Source organism: Capsicum annuum, chromosome 9 (genome assembly GCF_002878395.1).
Source record: "Capsicum annuum cultivar UCD-10X-F1 chromosome 9, UCD10Xv1.1, whole genome shotgun sequence".
NCBI lineage: Eukaryota > Viridiplantae > Streptophyta > Magnoliopsida > Solanales > Solanaceae > Capsicum > Capsicum annuum.
In genome coordinates this window covers 69798881-69806735 of record NC_061119.1, presented here as the reverse complement: position 1 = coordinate 69806735, position 7855 = coordinate 69798881, and the positions used below count along the sequence as shown (strand labels likewise).

At 38.3% G+C, this 7855-nt stretch overlaps 1 non-coding gene across 1 annotated transcript; it reads right to left on the bottom strand.

Moving 5' to 3' along the window:
- Positions 1 to 555: 555 nt before the first annotated feature.
- Positions 556 to 662, bottom strand: LOC124887601. The gene has a single exon (XR_007045367.1). It is a non-coding gene; the product is annotated as a small nucleolar RNA R71 (small nucleolar RNA).
- Between the last annotated feature and the right edge of the window lie 7193 nt (positions 663 to 7855).

The following is a 7855-nucleotide window of genomic DNA, read 5'->3' as shown; positions in this document are numbered from 1 at the left end:
CTGAACATTGGACTGGCTAGAGACAAAGAGTTAGTAGAGCCCTTTGTAGAACCAGAAGTGATTTGTCATCAGAGACGAAGAGCTCAATACTACACTCAACAGGGATCGATGGTGGAAATACGTGATCCTATAGTTGCTGATTCAAATATTTAAAATGCTCCAACTCCAACTGTTCCTGTTCAACCAATCACAAGACCTATTCGAGAAGTGGAAATCCCAATTACGCACCTTTTGACTAACAGTATCCTGAAGCCTGAACAAGGAGGTCGATGGGAATTTAAATAAAATATGGTGCAATTGTTGAAATCTGTGAGAGAATTTCGGGGACTTTCACATGATGATCCACAACAACACTTACGAACCTTCCTGGAGATAAGCGACACATATATTCCTAAAGATGTGAGTGCTGATTATGTCAGATTGACACTCTTTCCCTTTTCTTTACTGGGGGAAGCAAATAGATGGCTACTTACTGAACCACACTAATCCATCACTACATGGGAAGAGTATGCTTGAAGGTTTCTCATTCAATTTTTTCCATCTTAGAAAATGGCTCGATTAAGGAGTGAGATATTAAGTTTAAGATAGAAAGATAGAGAAAATCTCTACCAAGCTTAGGAGAGATTCAAGGGCATGCTCAGAAGTTGTCCTTATCACCATCAATCGAATGATGTTTTGGTGCATACATTTATAGAAGGCCTTGAGTCTAATAAAAAGATTCTCTTAGATTCAGCAGCAGAGGGTCAAGCTTTGGAGAAAACATATGAAGAATTATATACCTTGCTGAATCAAATTACACAAGGAAATACTTATTGGCATGCAGACTCGAGAAATGCTCCCAAGAAAGTTGCAGGGGTTTTGGAGGTTGATCAGTTCACTGCCTTTCAAGCACAAATTGCAGCAATGCAGAACCATATGACTACTCAGCTTAATAACTTAAAGTTTGATACAACTCAAACAACAACCAAAACAAATATAGTTCAACAGGTATATGCATGGTGTGAAGTTTGTGAAAGCAGTGAGCATAAAGCAGATGCATGTTTTGTTAATCCAGATTCAGTCAACTATGTGGGGAATGCAAATCGTCAGGGTCAATAGAATTTTGGCAATACATATAATCCAAATTGGAGAAACCACCCTAATTTCTCATGGGGTGGAAATTAGGCACAAAATGTAAATCAGTATAAGGTACCAGTGCAACCAAATCCACAGCCGGTTCAGAATAATGCAGTGACTGCTTGGAATAGTAATATGGAGAAGATGCTTAAGTAGTTAATGGATCAACATGAACAGTTTATAGTGGACATAAAGGCTCAACAGGCACAGTTTGTAGCTGAGTTGAAGAGTCAACAGTTACTCACAAAAAATTTAGAGTTACAGTTAGGTCAAATCGTAGGATCACAGAATACAAGGCCACAGGGAGCATTGTCTAGTGATACTGAGGCTAATCCTAAACAAGTGAATGCGGTTACAATGAAGAGTGGGTAGCAAACTAAGGAGATGATGAAGGAGCAGGATAATTTCATGGTTACTGATGAGAGTTTGCAAGAAAATGCAAAATTAAAAGAAAAAAAAAGAGGAAGCAAGTTTTAAGAAGTTTCTAGATCTTTTGAAACAAGTTCAAGTAACCCTCCCTCTTGTTGACATTCTATAGAGTGTACCAAAATATGCGAAATACTTAAAGGATACTATCACTAATAAGAATCAGTTGACTGAATATGCTATAGTTGTACTTACTCAAGAATGCACATCTAAACTTCAAAATAAACTGCCCATAAAATTGAAGGATCCGGGGGGGGGGGGGGGGTTTCACATTGCAGATTACCTTTGGTTAAACTATTTGTGCATATGTATTATGTGATTTGGGGTTTAGCATAAATCTCATGCCCATGTCATGGTACCGAAAGATGGGTCTTGGAATCCCCAAAACCACAAATATTGTGTTGCAATTGGCAGATAGGTTACTTGCTAGACCAGATGGTATTACTAAAGATGTACTAGTGCAAGTGGGATCTTTAATCTTTCCTATGGATTTTGTGATTTTTGACTTTGAGGCCAATCCAGTTGTTCCATTTATTTTAGGATGACCTTTTTTAGCAATAAGGCAGTCACTCATTGATGTGGTATCTGGAAAAATGACAATGCAAGCACATGATAAAGTAGAGGTTTTTTATGTGTACAGAGCATTGAAATTGCAGCCATATATGAGGAGTTGTCATCAATTTTGGTTTAATTTTGGTTATTGATCTTACTTTGGATTGGAGGATGCTTTTGTCTGATGATCCATTAGAGCGAGCCTTGATGGATTATGATCTGCATGGGGATTTAGAAGCATTGGAATTGGTTCAGAACATGAATTTGGCTGTAATTGAGACAAATAAAGTGTTGATCAAGCCATTGAATAGACCAATTGGTCCACTATCAAGGCCTTCATTTGAAGAATCTCCTACCTTGGAGCTTAAGGTTCTTTCTCCTCATTAGAATATGTTTTTATTGGTGATCAAGATACCTTGCCTGTTATTTTATCTGCAGGATTGTTCGATGTACAGGTAAAGGAAGCTGTAGCAGTTCTTAAAAGAAGAAGGAAAGCGATTGGTCGGTAGATGTTTGATATTTTAGGAATTAATCTAGTATTTTTCATGCAAAATTTTTACATAGAAGAGGGGTACAGACCTAGAGTGCAGCAATAAAGAAGGTTGAATCCTGTTATGAATGAGGTAGTCCGAAAAGAGGTGATCAAGTGGTTAAACAGTGGTATTGTCTACCCAATTTCTAATAGCAAATGGGTAAGCCCAGTGCATTGTGTACCAAAGAAGGGAGGAATGATTGTGGTGACGAATGACGATAACGAGTTAGTTCCCACAAGTACAGTTACCGAAGGGAGAATATATATAGATTATCGGATGTTGAATGAATCAACTCGGAAAGATCATTATCCAATTTCCTTCATTGATCAAATGCTGGATAGATTGGTAGGGTAGGAGTATTATTGTTTTCTAGATGGGTAATCGGGCTACAATCAAATAAGCATAGCACCGAAAGACCAAGAAAAGACTGCATTCATATATCCATATGGTATATATACTTTCAGACAGATGCCCTTCGAATTATGTAATGCACCTGCTACATTTCAAAGGTGTATGACGGCGATATTCTCGGACATGGTGGAGGAATTTGTGGAGGTATTCATGGATGATTTCTTTGTGTATGGGAATTCATTTGAAAAATGTTTGCAAAATCTCGACAAAGTTCTAGCTCGGTGCGAAGAAACAAACTTGGTGTTGAATTGGGAAAAATGTCATTTTATGGTTAAGGAAAGAATTGTTTTAGGCCACAAAGTGTCATGCAAAGGGATGGAAGTTGACAAAGCAAAGGTTGAAGTAATTGAAAAGTTGCCTCATCCAGTTACAGTCAAAGACGTGCGAAGTTTCTTGGGACATGTTAGGTTCTATAGATGATTCATTCAAGATTTCTCAAAGATTATAAGTCCCATGAGTATATTGTTAGAGAAAGAATCCAAGTTTGAGTTTGGAGCTGATTTCCATGAAGCTTTTGAAAAGCTCAAGAAGAAGTTGATGGAAGCACCTATTTTGATCGCAGTAGATTGGGAATTACCTTTTGAGCTAATGTATGATGCTAGTGATATTGCAGTAGGAGCAGTGTTGGGGCAGAGAAAAAATAAGGTATTTCAATCAATCTACTATGCTAGCAAGGTACTGAATGATGCTCAAGTTAACTACACAGTTACAAGAAAGAGATGTTGGATGTGGTATATGCATTCGATAAGTTTTGATCTTACTTAATTGGTACCAAGGTCATTGTTCATACAGACCATACTTCCATTAAGTATCTTTTGAACAAAAAGGATGCAAAGACATGATTAATTAGGTGGATTCTGCTACTTTAAGAATTTAATCTTGAGTTGCGTGATAGAAAAAGAGCTGAAAATCAGGTTGCTGATCACTTGTCACGGCTGGAAAATAGAGACCATATTATGGATGACTTTTGGAGTATCAAGGAGGACTTTTCTGATGAGAAGTTGTTGTTATTAGATGCAGTGAAGTTTCCATGGTATGCTGACATTATAAACCTGATAGTTTGTGGGGTATATCCTCCCGAAATCACCTCACAACAAATGAAGAAATTACTCCATGATTCTTGTGCTTACATTTGGGATGAACCATACCTTTTCAAGCAAGTTCCAGATGGAGTGATTCATAGGTGTATACCGGAGGCTGAATTTTTAAAGGTGTTACAAGATTGCCACTTATCTCCATATGGTGGACATCATGGGGGTGAAAGGACTGTGAGAAAAGTGTTACAGTCAGGTTTTTTCTAGCCGACTCTGTTTAGAGATGAAGTGGTATTTGTAAAGAGTTGTGATCAATGCCAAAGGTTTGGTACTATAACCAGGCGTCATGAGATGCCCCTGAATAATATTTTAGAAGTAGAAGTCTTTGATGTTTGGGGGATTGATTTCATAGGCCCCTTCCCATCTTCGAAAGGTAATTTATACATTCTTGTTGCAGTGGACTATGACTCTAACTGGGTGGAAGCTATGGCGAGTCTGACTAATGATGCAAGAGTGGTGCTGAAGTTTGTGAAGAAAAATATATTTTCTAGATTTGGGACACCAAGAGCAATAATTAGTGATGGAGGTATGCACTTTATCAAAAACTGGTTCAAGCATTTTCTTGCTAAATATGGTGTTTGGCACAAGGTGGCCACTGTATACCATCCTCAAATGAGTGGACAAGTAGAGGTATCCAATTGAGAGATTAATAAAATACTCCAGAAGACCGTGAATGGGCAGAGAAAGGATTGGGCGAAGAAGCTGGATGATGCACTGTGGGCATATCGAATAGCGTACAAATTGCCCATTGGGACATCTCCATATCACTTAGTGTATGGTAAGGCTTGTCATCTACCTGTAGAGTTGAAACACCAAGCATATTGGGCTGTAAAAAAGCTAAATTTTGAGATGACTGCCACAGAAGAAAGAAGGTTATTGCAACTGAATGAGCTTGATGAGTTTAGACTCCACGCATATGAAAATTCCAATATTTACAAGAATAAGACCAAACAATGGCATGACAAGCAGATTCAAGTTAGGGAATTTGAACCCAGACAACTTCTATTGTTGTTTAATTCACGGCTTAAGTTGTTTCTGGGTAAATTACAATCGAAATGGTTTGGACCTTTTAAAGTGGTACGCATGACACCCCATGGAGCTATGGAGGTGTGAAATAAAGAAAAGATGGAGAAGTTCCTTGTGAATGGACAGCGTATAAATCATTATTGGGCGGATCATTCGGACAAGCATAAGGAATATATTATTTTTGCTGATGAGTGATAATGAGCTGAGTTATACCAAGACGTAAAATAAGGCGCTATGTGGGAGGCAACCCACATATGTATTGTAATAGGTAGTTTAATTTTTAGCTTGTAAAATCAAAAAGAAAAAAAATACAAAAAAATAAGTCGTGCCACGACCAAAACTAAGGCACTGAGTGGGAGTAGCCCATATTTACTGACAATTTTTGTTGTTTTCATTTGAGATTACAGGGAATTTCAAAGAAAATAAGGAGATTATCACAATTGAGGAAAGCAATCAGGTTTGCAAAATGATTTGTGTATGTGAGGATTTACTCAGGTAAGAAAAGGGTGAAAAATTGCATAAGAAATTTGATTTTGCTAAACAGCATGATGCGAAACTGGGTAATTTGACAATTGTCAAATTCCAGTAAGGGCGAATTTCACTGCGATGCAAAGAAAGGTAGATTGAGAATTGTCAAATTCCAGTGGATAGGCGCGATTCCCAGTATGGCATGAAACTTGGACAATTGAAAATTATCAATTTATAGTGTGTGGACGCTAATTTTAGTGCATCGTGGTAGGAAGTTAAATGGTAATTAGCCTTATCCAGTAGGTTTCCGTGATCCTACCGCATCATGGAGAGGGCTTAACTTGGACATAAAAATTTAATTACCTAACCCAACCCGTCCCTCTATAAATACAACCTCCCCAATCCGAAACCATTTTGTTTACCATATACGCCGCCCTCTCACTCCCTCTCCTAAAAAAAAACTTTAAAGCTTTTTCTCTTTCTCGCATTCTTCTCTCAATTGTGGAGGTATGTTCATTTTTATTTGTTAATTTATTACCCTTCTTGTTGTATTTTGTGAGTATTGTTAGTGTTCTTATGCATAATTTTGTTTTCCCTTTCCTAATACTTATCCATATTCGCATTGCCTATGATATTTTGTCAAATTTGTGACGTCTTAGCCTACTTATCATTACTTTGAATCACTGAGAGAAAAATTGATTGGTATCTTTAGTTGGGATTAGGGGGTAAACGTTTTTCATGCTAGTTGAGAGGATGGAAAGGTGTCAGGCGAAACCGCGTAGAAAGTTAGGGGTGATTTCGTTCCACTGTGTATATACCCATTTTGTCTGATATTAGTTGAGTTAGTAGAATGCGACATGATGTTTTGTGCTAAGGAGATAGAGAGGAATAATGGGACTGAGTACTTTGAATGTTCTATCTATATCTGTGATATTAAGGCCTACAAAAAGGGAAATCTAAGTACCTTGGTTGTGAATATATATGTTTGGCCAATAACTAAGTGTGGGGTGGAAAGGCACCTATAATGCACATAGAGATTATCTAATCTCCAGTTTTATATTCTTGCTCATTGGTTGCATTTTCTTAAGCGTAGGCATAATGGAATCATAATTTAACAAAGGAAAGGCAAAGGCAAGACCTTTTACTCCTGCGAGGAAGAGAAGCAGACCGTTAGAAGGAAAATTAACTAGAGTCCCTATGGCCCCTCCTCTTCAGTGGGGCAGGTTCAAAAATTTAGCTTTGAGGCTGTATGAAGGGATGGCAAACAATGGTATATTAAGCATACTAGTGCTAAGTATATTCTGGAGGTCTATATCGATCAAGCTAGATTTCTAAGAGAGTGTCTGTCTATGGTACAGAGAATCGAGGAACTGAATATGAATTTCATTTTTCAGCAGCCGACTGAGTGCAATTTGCATCTTGTGAGAGAATTTTATGCCAATTGAGACCCCAACCATTCTGAACATTTGTTGAAGGTTCAAGGGAAGGTGATTAGATTCACATCTACTGATATTAACGACTCGTTGGGTATCCCAAAAATGAATCCAAATGTCTTGTGTCAATTTATTGTTTCTTCTCCTTATGCACACATCAGGCATTTGTTGTGTGGCCAGCGATTTTCAGCCCGTTGGATAAGGCATCGAGTTACAGGTTTGCATTCTTCTATCCCCTACTCTCAGATAAACAAAAATGCACGAATGTGGGGTCGTATAGTGTATTCAAGCTTGATACAAGGCAAGCATATGACTGAGGTGACTCGGGATAGATTACGTTTGATTTATGCCCTCATGTGTGCTGATGTGGAAATTAATGTGGGAAGTGTAATTTTTCTGCTATGAAGAAAGCACGTACCCAGGTGGGTCGTAGCTTTGGATTTGGTGGTTTGTTGACTAGATTTTTAAGAAGGCATAGGGTGGATGAAGAGGAGCTTGACTATAAACTTAAGGTGATCACTCATCCTATGGACATCACTACTGCTCGAAGCACATCTGGGGTATCTGGCCTAATTTTGACTATGATGGAGAGACAAACACGAACTGATGAGGTGCTGGGTAGGCTGTACGGTCTCATGATGATAATGTTGCAGACTGGAGGTAGACCTAATACACCAGAGAAACTCCACGCTGTAGAGGATTGGCCATCATGCTAATTTTGCTAGCATGATGGCTAAGTAGAGTGATTATCTACTTAGCCATCATGCTAGGACCATGTTGAGGATTGGCCCAAATT